General features: G+C 32.9%; 1 long non-coding RNA gene across 1 annotated transcript; it reads right to left on the bottom strand.

The window, feature by feature from the left end:
- Positions 1–416: 416 nt before the first annotated feature.
- Positions 417–8,476, bottom strand: LOC308648638. Its single transcript, XR_014021894.1, has 2 exons — positions 4,926–8,476; positions 417–4,803 (listed from the first exon to the last, which is right to left on the bottom strand). It is a non-coding gene; the product is annotated as an uncharacterized lncRNA (long non-coding RNA).
- Between the last annotated feature and the right edge of the window lie 4,264 nt (positions 8,477–12,740).

Below are 12,740 nucleotides of genomic sequence, written 5' to 3'. Positions count from 1 at the left end.
TTCTAGAATGTAATTGAACCCATGAAGTTTAGCTACTATTCTCTACCACCAGTTTTCTCTAATGCTGCCTTTTTTGTGTAAATGTTATGACATTGCTAGTTTGGAATTTTGTTACAAAAGAATAGTCCTATTCTCTACATCCTTCCAGATACATTAACAGTACCTCTCTAACTCACACTGGTCTTCTATTGTCTCCTTCTAGTCAGTATATTTATGAGATAGCATACCTTTCTCACATTCAGCAATGCCGAACTAACCACACCCTCTTGTATACATATAGGAAAGGCAACAACATGCAAATGTTGATTCCATACCTGATTTATTTCTCCTCATGAAAAATTAAGTTTCAATGAAACCAATGTTTAAAAAGGAGAGAAAATAGAACCAATACGATGCAGGAAATAGTAAGCAACAAATTTTAATGCCCACTGAATTTGTTACTTTTATTGAACATAGGTTTTGTGACATAAGGAATTTCATTTCCCCTGACCAATATTTTTATCCATTTTTAATCTATATATTTTCAATAAACACAAGTAGCATCTGTTATGGTTTATACATGAGGTGTCCCCCAAAAGCTCATGTGTGAGACAATGCAAAAGTTCAGAGGTGAAATTATTGGGTTACAAGAGCCTTAATGTAATCAATGCATTCATCAACTTGTATGGATTAACTGGGTGGTAACTGTATGCAGGTAGAGTGTCACTGGACAACATAGGTCACTAGAGCTGTTAGAATCAACTTACAACATGGTTGAGGATTAATAGGAAAAATATTTTTAGCACTACAAGCTTTAAAGCATAAAATGGTCAACTACATATGTCATATGATGCTATAGTTTTCAACCCAAAATATCATTAATACAATTACACATTAATACAATGTATACAGGTGTATAATGTTCTACTTTGCTTGAGCTGCTACATAAGCTGGGCATCATCTACTCAATAGAAATTGATTTCTTAAGAAGTCCAAGTTCAATGTGCTGGCATATTTGGAGACTGATGAGGGTTTAGTCTCTGGCTAAAGATCCTGCCTTTTTTGCCACATTGTCATATGGTGGGAATATAGGGATGTCTCTCAAGCCTCCTCCTTGTGAACAGGATGTTCACAAGAACTTATTCCTCATTATCCATTCACCTACCAAAGGTCTACTTCTTAATACTACCAGGCTGGGAATAAAGATTTCAACAAATGAATTTTGTGGGAATATAAACATTAAGACCATAACATGGGAGAATATTTTATCTTTAATACATTGTTAAAATAATGTCCCAGTGTATGGTACTTCAAACAGATACATATATGACCTATCTGATTTGCAAAGTTCTAAGTTTGTATACTTCTATAATAATATACAGTCCTATTAATAATAAAGTTCTTATACTTCTCTAATCTCATCTATATCAATATCACTGTCAATAGTCATTTCTCAGGATAGTTAGTATTGTATGAAGTCACATAATTTTGTAGTTAAGAAACTTAAATTGTGTGGATAGAGATTAAGAATGGTTTGTTAGCAATATATTATCAAATCATCCAGGGTTAATAGCAAACTTAAACTGATCAGGATCTACAATCTAAATTACTACCCAGAAAAAAAAATAACTGCCTGTCTTCAAGTGAAAATTATTTTATCCATAATTATCTACTATCTTCAGTATGAATCTTTTAATTTTATAAATGACTATATTTTGGACAGATTTCAATAATTTTCTTTTCTTTAGCTTTTTTTTTTTTTTTTGATTCAACACAACTAACTCAAAGCACTAGTTACATATCCCTAAATCAATATGATGGCCTACAATCAAAATAATTTCAATTGTCTTTTTTCATGATAGGTGTTATTAACTCCTCACATCTACTTGAAAAGTCTCAATAATGTAATTGTTATTATGAAGTTTTGAGAAATATAATATCTAAGCTAATTCTTTTCATCTTAAAATTTATTAATTGAAAATGAATAACATAATTCTTAGTATTTGAGGTAGTTATATTTGAACTACAGTTTTAGAATATATTGTTGAAGATATTTTTCCTTATTTTATTAAAGAAAGTAGTGCAAATATTCCTTCTCCAATACTATAGTTAGGCACTCATTTTATTTTGTGATGACTAAATTCATGAGTGTAAGAACTTCCATCCTTATAAAATCAAAAGTGACTTTAAATAATATGAATGGAAGTAAAATAGAGTAGTGGACAGTTGGCTTCCCTCTTCCTCTACTAAAATTTTCATTTTTTTCAGGCTCAGAGTTGAAGATCAGATGTTCTATCATCCTTGAATATCAAAGTATTATTAAAATTCAGGCCAAGGCATGTTTTATTAGCTAGCATTTTACCCTGAGTTAGTATAGATTAGATTGTAACTAGTTTCTGCCCACAGAGTCAAAAGTCAATGAAAAATCAATGAAAGTTTCAACCACTTTTATATTATTCTTGATGAAATTTTCCAGAAATTGAGTGTGTAGCATAGATAAATAGTTGAATTGTGTGTCTAAAGCCAACTAGTTTTAGTACAAAATTTTTGTGTAAGAATTTTAGTGTTTTAAATAGAAAATTGGTACTGCATCTAGTGGATTTTAATGTAAATTCTATGTAAATAAATTTATGAGGGACAAGAACTTAAATTGATATGGGCTATACTTTGCGCTTATCTCTCTGAGAATATAGCCATGAAATAAATTTAGAAGAGATGTTTTCACACTTTAATAACTATTTTATAGCTAATCTTAAGAGCCTTGTTTCATTCCTGAAAGTAAAGTGGCTATTCAGAGAAAACTTGAAATACGTATTTTACAAATGAAGTTCAGAATACTCTGAATAAAACACTCCATACCTCTGCATCACTTTTAATATACCTTCCTAGACAAGTGAACTATAAAGAAACCTATAGAGAAAATCTAATAGGTGAAAGAAAGTTAACACAGAGGTAAGAGAATCTGAGCGATATGGTCACAGAAATAAAAATTTAAGCATTTTTGAAGAAAAAACATTTGAGTCAAAAATGATTGGGATATGTTAAGAAAAAACACAGAGACCATTCTTTCTGAAAGCAGGAGTGGGAAGCCTCTTCATTTAACAAACAAACTTATCTAAAAAACAATGCACAAATTTTCTGTTTTCTGCTAAGCTCTAAGTGGTCCAAAATCGTTACCCCAGGAATTCTATAGTTTATAAATATAATGTGCATATGTATATATTTTTTTTTAATTTTTCTCTCCCCAACTTGGAAAATACCTTTATTTTGTGGCATCAAGTACTATAAAATAAATAATTTACCTTCTTTAACATTAGGATTTGCCTCTCAGGAGGTGTGCCAGTATACAGGATTTTTTAAAAAAATAATAATAATAATTTGTTCTAGTTTGTTAGGCATGACAGTAGAATGCATTTTGGCACATTATACGCAAATGGAGCACAAGTTCTCATTCTTCTGCCTGTCCCCCTCTGGCTAACCCAGCCATTCCACTCCTCAGTTTATACCTAAAGGACTTAAAATCAGCATACTACAGCGACACAGCCACATCAATGTTTATAGCAGCTCAATTCACAATATCTAAACTATGGAACCAACCTAGATGCCCTTCAACAGATGAATGGATAAAGAAAATATGTTACATATACACAATGGAATATTACTCAGCTTTAAAGAATGAAATTATGGCATTTGCAGGTAAATGGTTGGAACTAGAGAATATCGTTAAGTAAAATAAGCCAATCCCCCAAAAACAAAGGCCAAATGTCTTCACTGATAAGTGGATGCTGATCCATAGTGGGGTGAGAGGTAGGGAAAAATGAAGGAACTCTGGATTAGGCAGAAGGGAGTGAGGGGAGGGTGAGATTGTGAGGATGGAAAGGACAGTAGAATGAGACAAACATTACTACTCTATTTTTGTTTCATTTTACCTAATAGTTTCTCTTTTCTAATAGATAATCATTTTTCTTAGGGAAGCTTAGATCTTTATTAAACTAATTAAAATGAAAAGATGAGACAAATATTCAGCTTTGACATTAAAATAGTAATTTCTGAGTCTATAGAATACCATGACCATGAAAACCAGACTTCAACTAAAGAATTAACAATTACAAATACTTCAGCTTTACACATTAAACAGAAAAGCTGATCTATTCAGAGATTATAAAACTTTATTTATATATTTGATACTAGAGATTGAATTCTGGAACACTTTACCACTGAGCTACATCCCTAGTCCTTTTTATTTTAAATTTTGAGATAGGGTCTTGCTAATTTGCTTAGGTTCTTGCTGAGTCTAGCCTCAAATTTGTTACCCTTCTGCCTCAGCTGCCCAAGTCACTGGAATAGAAGCATATGCTATGGTGCCTGACTGGAATTATAGAAATTTATGATAAATAAATTATAAACACAGGTGGATATGTCACTAAGAGAGTTGTTAGAGATATAAAAGAAGGTTGTCATGTCAAAACCTTTCCTTTCTGATTAAAGGGAAAGTAAGACATGATCAGATGGGATAGTACACACTTCTCTGACCTATGTTCAGTGTCTCTAATAAGGATGGAATTGTAAATTAGGAGGAATATGCTCTGTGTTAGAACTATTCACCTGAACAGTGACTTAGACTCAGTGGTTTGCTGTGTAGTCTCAAGGAAGTTGAAAGCCTTTAATAAAAGTCCTACATTTCACTTCATTTCTGTTTCTGAGTGTGAGAAAAAACCTGAAGTATAAAGAGTTTTCTGCTTGTTTAACCTGAGTCCACTGGATGTCTTGCACTTCAGATGGCAGTTCTCATTTTAACTGCTCCCTCCAAGAAAGGGCTGAGTTCTGAGGAAATGAAAAACAGAAATTAAGCACTTGAAAGATGATGCTTGTGGAAGGTGGGAACTTTGAGATCTTCAAGTTGTAAATTAATAGGAGAAGAGGTCAGAAGTGGATAAAGAACTTACAGTGTCCATTATATCACGAAGAGATTCAATGTAGTAAGAGACTCCTTGGAAGGGAAAAAAAATGGGATAAAATATTTAAACATAACGGAGATAATGAGAATCAAAAGGCCAATGTTTGTAGATGTCATGTAAAATCAAAGCATATTATACCCATAAACTTTTACATAAACCATGTCAACAGTGACATTTGTAAAGAGATTACAACAGTCAAAAAATTATATTAAAAGATCAGGATGTAACTTACCCACTAACAAGAGAGATTAAAACAATAGTCCATTTTATCTGTGCCAATGATGTGGTTGATATTCTTAAGTGTCCCCCAAGATCCACATGGTAAAGCCTTATTCCCTAGGGTGGCACTATTGGAAGGAAGTGGGACCTTTAAGATGGTGGCACTGTAACAGGAGGTCTTCAAGTTTTCAGAGCATATCTTGAAAGGGGATTGTGGCACTCTGGTCTGTCCCTTCTTCTCTTTCATTTCCTGGTCATGAGGTGAGTGACTTCATTCCATCAAACAATCCCTCCATGTTGTGCTGCCTTACCAGAGGTCTAAAGCAATGGAGACAGCTGACCCTGAACTGAAATCTCTTAAACTATGAGCAAAAATAAACCTTTTTTCTTAATAAGTTGCTATCTCAGTTTCTTCCTATCGTAACAAATTGTCAGCACAGGTGGTTTTGATGAAATGATTCAAAAACATTATTAAGAACCTATCAAGGACCTAATCATTTTCTTTTTCTTGTATGTCTATTCTGAAAGTGTTGCCATGCTATCTAATAGTAGTAAGATGGCTATTAAATCAACAAGCTTAGTGTTATTATTCAAGGCAGAAAGGAATACAATTAACAAGTCAATCAAATATTTATTCCATAACTATTTCTTTGTTCAGGAAGTTTTTCTTCCCAGACGCTCCAAAGAGAGAGAGAGAGAAAACTTCTTTTTGTTTCATTAGGTGAAAGCAGGAAAGTATGTTAAATAAGTGTTTTGGAAGTACCATTTGACCCAGCAATCCCTCTCCTCGGACTATACCCAAAGGACTTAAAAACAGCATACTACAGGGACATAGCCACATCAATGTTTATAGCAGCACAATTATCAATAGCTAAACTGTGGAGCCAATGTAGATACTTCAGTGGATGAATGGATAAAAAAAATGTGGCATATATACACAATGGAATTTTACTCAGCAACAAAAGAGAATAAAATCATGGCATTTGCAGATAAATGGATTGCATTAGAAGATAATGCTAAGTGAAGTTAGCCATTCCCCAAAAAACAAATGCCAAATGTTTTCTCTGATATAAGGAGGCTGACTCATAGTGGGGTAGGGAGGAGGAGTGTGGGAGGAATAGATGAATTCTAGATAGGGAAAAAGGGTGGGAGGGGAAGGGAGGAGGAAGGGAATTAGCAAGGATGGTGGAATGTGTTGGACATCATTATCCAAAGTACACGTATGAAGACATAAATTGGGTGTCAACCTACTTTATATACAAACAGAGATATGAAAAATTGTGCTCTATATGTGTAATAAGAATTGTAATGCAAAAAAGTACATGTATAAAGACACGAATTGGCATGAACACACTTTATATACAAAGATATGAAAAATTGTGCTCTATATGTGTAAGAAGAATTGTAATGCATTCCACTCTCATGTATTTAAAAAATAAAATCAATTAAATTTTAAAAAAGTGTTCATGAGAATGCAATGAGCATATTTGGTATAAATCTGTCATAATTTGCATTCTGTGTCAAAACATTTTTTCCTACAAAAAAATGGGAATTTTTTTAACCTCAAACAGGGTACAGTTGAGTTTTGGGTAATCCATTAATAGATCTGACACAATGAACATTTCTCCAAGAGGTATGTATATTTGTGAGAAAAGAAACTGTGTTTCCCTTGCACTATGTGCAGACTCCAGTTTGCTTTTAAAACTATAATCCCTTCTATCAGAAAAACAACCTCTACATAATGGAGCATTCTTTTAGGCCTTATGTATTACTCATGATCTCTACCATCATTCTGAGAGAAAGACTTTGTATATGTACCTTCATAGTAGTTTGTATTTTGCTGTCATAAGACTTCTAATTGATTTTTCTGTTTACCTTTTTATGTTATACCAAGTTAAATGGGACAATCACTATTAAATAGGCATTTTTATGTTAAAATTTGAACATTGGAAAATGTCCTATCTTCTAAGAAGAAGGTGCTAACAATTTTATTGTTTTCACCTTGAGAAAAGCTGAGAGTGAGAAGATTTCATCACCTGCAAAAGGTAGAATAAGATAAGGATGAAGGCTTATAGAAAACATGGGAATTCAAGACAGCAGTTCCATTAAAATACTGTATTACATGGAGCATGTCAGAAATGATTGATAAATGGGGAGAGACAAGTAGGAGATGTGCCTGAATAGAACTAAGTGGAAGCTCAAGAGGCATCAAACAATTAAATTGTGTTTGAGGGGATTTATATGGTGGAAACAAACTTCAGTCTTTGTATTTGGAACCATGAATTCTAGCCTTAGGTCTAATAAATATGGATCCTAGAACATGAGTTTTCAAAGTGTGGTCCACAGACACCTGAGATTTTTGTCAGGTGTTTTCAAGGCTTATTGTAAGAAATAAAGAAGTTATTTACTTTGTATCATTATACTGACATTTTCACTCAAAGTGCAAAAGTATTAGGTAAATATTGTCCAGACAATAATCAAAATGTGGTGTCACATACTCATAATGGATTCTTCACAATACATTTGAGGTAAAACACACACACACAAACAAGTGAACAAACAAACTTACATAAGAGTTTCCTAAACTCTGTTAAACTGGGTGTACTATGTGCTATCATTTTAATAATCTTTATGACTCAATTACATATATATATAGGCATATGCAAATATGCATAATACAAATATGCCCCATATTTGCTAGTACCACGACTTTCTTAAGAAAACACATATTTAAAGTTGTTTAAGTTGCAACCTGATCCAATGTTGTTTTTGGATAAAACATTGTGTTTACTTGAAAAATGTATTGACAGACAAGCTACATTTTGTTTTTTGATGTGGGAATTGGCTGAATGAAGTTAACCCATAAGTTAACCCATAAGGGAAAAAAGAAGGAGAAACTGAAGCATTTGTTGTCAATGATGAGTGATTTTCTCTCAAAATCTTTCTAATTAAATTGTCCATTCAGAAACTCTGACTTCCCTGTCTCTTCCTAACAGAACTTTGCCATTGTGATTTCCTAATACTTACAGGTTTTCTGATGAGATTAATGGTATTAAAAATTGTGATCTTATCTATTTTGTAATAAAATGTGTTAATATTTATAAGATTTCTGCACAATTCAGGGAATATATTTTTCAGTACTTCCTAAATGACCAATGCATGATGTTACAAAACTATGTGTAAGTGAGCATTCCACTCAAAGTATAAGATAGATCAAAAGATTTTAACTCAGCAGAGTAAAAAAACATTTTTAGTAAGGATCCAGATACCACATAACAACGAAATTCTTAAAAATTAACTTATTGACTTTTGGCATAGTATTAAAAGCCAGTTGTGCCCAGCTGATGACTGAGCAGTATGGGTATTGAAAGTGAGCCCCTTCTGTCTGAGATGAGACTCCTCAAATAACTAATCTTTTCTCTATTTTTCCTCAATGGTTTAGACAAGGTTTTTCAAAGCTATGTTAATGTCTGCCTCTTTCTTCCAGTTCTTTCTCTCTCCTATTTTACCTGTCTTTTTTTGTCTGTCAAACTCTCCCTGATTGGTGTTGCTCTCTTTGCAGTATGTTTTAAAAATAAATCTCCTCCAACTTGTACCTTGAACTTCTAATTCTATCTGCATATGCTACCTGAGAAACTTATCTTTTACATCATTCAGATACATTCTCATTTCCAAATAAATGTGTATGTAAGGTGGATTTTATTCATGTATGACAACCAAAAAAAGATGTGCTATAAAAATTCAAAATAAATATGTATGAAACTCCAGATATTTGTCTCCTATTAAATCAGATATTGAAATATTTTTCAAAATATTGCCAGGCACAGTGGCTCATGCCTGTAATCCCAGCTGTTCAAGAGGCTAAGGTAGAAGGATCACGAGTTCAAAGCCAGCCTCAGCAACTCAGAAAGACCCTGTCTGTAATAAAATAAAGAAAAAGGGTTGGGTGCTGCAAATGTGTACAGTGAGTCAAAATGCATTCTGCTGTCATATATACTTCATTAAAATAAAAATAAAAATTTATTTTAATTAATTTATTTAAAAATTATTTTAATTTATAAAAATTAAAAATTAAAATTTTTATTTTAATGAAGTATATATGATGTTGATGTAGCTTGGTGGTTAAGCAACCCTGGGTTCAATCCCTGGCACCAAATATTTATATATAACACCACATTTCTTACTAGTTATGGAAATATAGATAATTTTCACAAATATGTTATTCAAAATAACAATGAGTACATTTTTGTTTTAAAATATATTTTATATGCATTTAAATATATTTATGTTTACATTTTTATTAACAAATATTTGCGTCTATTGTGTTTTGTTTCCTATATTCACAAAAGAAAACATTCACTGATTGCAGGGATAAAGGTGTGAAATCTTTGAGCAGAGGACATTTTTCTACCTCACACACAGTATATACAAATAAAAGGATATAAGAAGATTGTGACTTGAATTGGAAGACCATGGTACTGATTGAGCAACGATAGAGAAATGTATAAAATATCATTACAATTGTCTTTAGAGATGAACATAATTGTGTGAGACAATTGTAAATGATGAAACAAAGAAATTATATAATTTTTTTAATTGGTAGAAGTCTTCTTAATCTACCATTTTTTTAATAATTGCAAAATAATGATTTATTTCCTTAAAAATCTTGCCATGGTAAGGCACTGAGCCACTTTGTTAAATATGCATATTTTTCTCCTTTAGAATTAAATAAAACGATCACTAGTTTCAAATGTTGTCAAGACAGAACAATCTATTTCTTTAAATTAGACATTATCTTGCCTGGATTTTTTTTTCAATTTTTCTGTTCCAGAGGGGGAAAAAATTGCCCTGAGGATGGTGGGAGGAGAGACATGAAGAGACAGGGTGATGAAGAAGCATCATTATTTGCCAATAGCCATTTAGTTTTCCAAATATCTGGAATTCATGTCAGTCTATGTCTTTATTTCTCCATGTATGCTTCTAACCATTGATGATCTTGAAAATCATTAAAAATATTTTTGTTTGCATCCACATGGCATTTTAAGAATTTATTTTGGGATCAACACTGCATATCCCTTTTTACTTGAACAAGTTTATCAGCCATTTAAGTCTATACTACATACTTGATGACCATCGCTTCCCTCTGTCTTTTTGGGAGTGTTTGAATAATGGCATCATGTCTGTGAAAGTGGGTTTTGGTACATTTTCACCAGTAAGGATACTGCAATTAGTCAGCAATATGTCTGTATTAATTTCTCATACCCTTTCTATGAATATAATTGCATTAATATCTCAAATTCTAATGGTTATTTCTTACCAAAACAATGGCTGATCTGAATTCACTAGAGACTGAGTTAGAACTGTAAGTAAATAATTTTTATAACTCAGATTTCAGTGTTGTTCCAGTGATACTGTTACTTGTAAATAAAAAAAAAATAACTTTTAAAAGGTCTCCTTATATGATTATTTTCAGGGATTTGTCCAAAAAGACTAAATTAAAGTTTTTCAACCAGTTTTCAACCAGTTCCATCTCCCACAGTAGAGTAAACTGTGTTGAGAAGGTATTATAAGATTACTTCTTATAGCACATGTTCTAATATATTCAATTTATCTACAACTCATATTGAGGTTTTCATTAAATAATTTGTGAAAATAAGTTCCATTCACAAGTACAGAATTATAAATATTCAGGTTATAGAAATATAAATTCTTCTCTAATAATGATAACCTAACTTTATACAGTTTTTTTTCTATTTTTATATTAAATATGCATCGTATGGTTTGGATATGAAGTGTCTCCCAAAGACTCCTGTTAAAGGCTTGGCCTCATGAAGTTATGTTTTGAGATGGAAAATGATAAGATCCTGTAGGTTCTGACCTCATGAATAGATTAATCCATGGATAGCTGGCTGAGGGTCTCCTGGGAGGTGGTAGAGGCTGTGGGAGATGGAACTGGTTGAAAATCATTGGGGGTGTGCCCTTAGGAACTATATCTTATCTCCAGCCCCTTCCTTTCCCTCTTGTCAGTCTTCTGACTGCCATGAGCTAAGCTACTTTCCTCACCTTGTGATATTCTGTCTCACCTTATGCCCAAAGTAATGGAATCATGGACTGAATGAAACATTTGGAACTGTAAGCCAAAATAAGTCTTTCCTCTGTTAAGTTGTTTTTCTTAATTATTTGACTCAGGGACAAAAAGCTGACTAACACAATGTAACTCAATGTATCACTTCCAAAACAGAATATATTATGGAAACAGTCTTAAATGAAATTGAAGTTATGCTTAAAGCTTAATGTTTCATGAGAATGCATGAGGCTTTCTCTCTTATGCAGTACCTCACTAGACAAAACCACTTATTAGACTCCGGGCATACCAGCTATGACAAGTGCTATGTACTTTCTTCAAATGTGAAGAAAGAAAGAAAAATCCCATTCTTTATTTATGGTTATTACCTGCCCTGTTACATATTTTTAAAACAAAACTCATGGTTTGCTTGATTATTTGCAGAGTATTATAAAAAAATAACATTTTCTCTAAATATTTTCTTATTAATAATATTGAAGGCCTGTGAATTTTTATCTATATTTTGAAGATTACAATAAAAGTAGCTAACTTTCAATTGCTGACATATACTCATAAAAAGTATATTTTATGGTTTGGTTTTGAAATCCCTCTCCAAAAGCTCATGTTTTGAAAGCATGATTCCAAATGCAGCAAGATTTGAGGTGGAACTTTCAAGAAATGATTAGGGATCTAAACTTATCGTGGATTAATCCATTGATTGAATTTATTGATAACTAAATGAACGACAGGTTGGTAACAGCAGGCAGGTGGGGCATGGCTAGAGGAAGTATATCACTAGGAATAGGAAGTAGGTCACTAGGAATATGCCCTTGAGGAACATATCTTGCCTCTGGATCTTTGCTCTTCTCTCTTCCTCTTCCCCTCCCTCTCTCTGTTTCCCAGCTGACATGAGCTGACAGCTGTCCTCCACCACACCCTTCTGCCATGATGTTCTGCCTCATCCCAGACCCAGAACAATGGAGTCTGCCAACCAGAGACTGAGACCTCCGAAACTGTAAACACAAATCAATCTTTCCTCCTTTAAGTCATTTGTGTCAGGTATTTTAGTCATAGTGATGAAAAGATGACTAGCAAAGCATACTTTATTTATTCCAAAAATTTAAATTTTAAATATAGTAAAATTTATTATTTAAAATATAGTAATTGAAATTTCTGTGTTCAATCAAGGGATTTTAACATATATTACTCCATATAATGTACAATCTCTTCCATACTAGTCAGTACCTTTGGGGTCACCAAGAGGAGATAATCTCTCTAGAGGGTTGGTTGATAAACCCAGACTAATTCCCTCTTTAGATCAGGAGCCATCTTGTCAAAAGTTATAAAAGTTCATTTCTGTTTTCTGTAAAATATTAGGATTTCTATTTGGCCTGGCCATAATTTGAGGTTTTAAACTTGCTTGGAATGTCTGCCCGTGCCTTGAACTCACCCATGCCTGGCTTTCCCTGACCAGATAACAACCCTCTCTGAAACTTTAGTGGCATCTCATAAATTCTGGT

Source organism: Spermophilus citellus (assembly GCF_964194105.1).
Source record: "Spermophilus citellus genome assembly, chromosome: 1".
Taxonomy (NCBI): Eukaryota; Metazoa; Chordata; class Mammalia; order Rodentia; family Sciuridae; genus Spermophilus; species Spermophilus citellus.
Note: the sequence above shows the minus strand (reverse complement) of the source record. Positions and strands in the feature narration are given on the sequence as shown.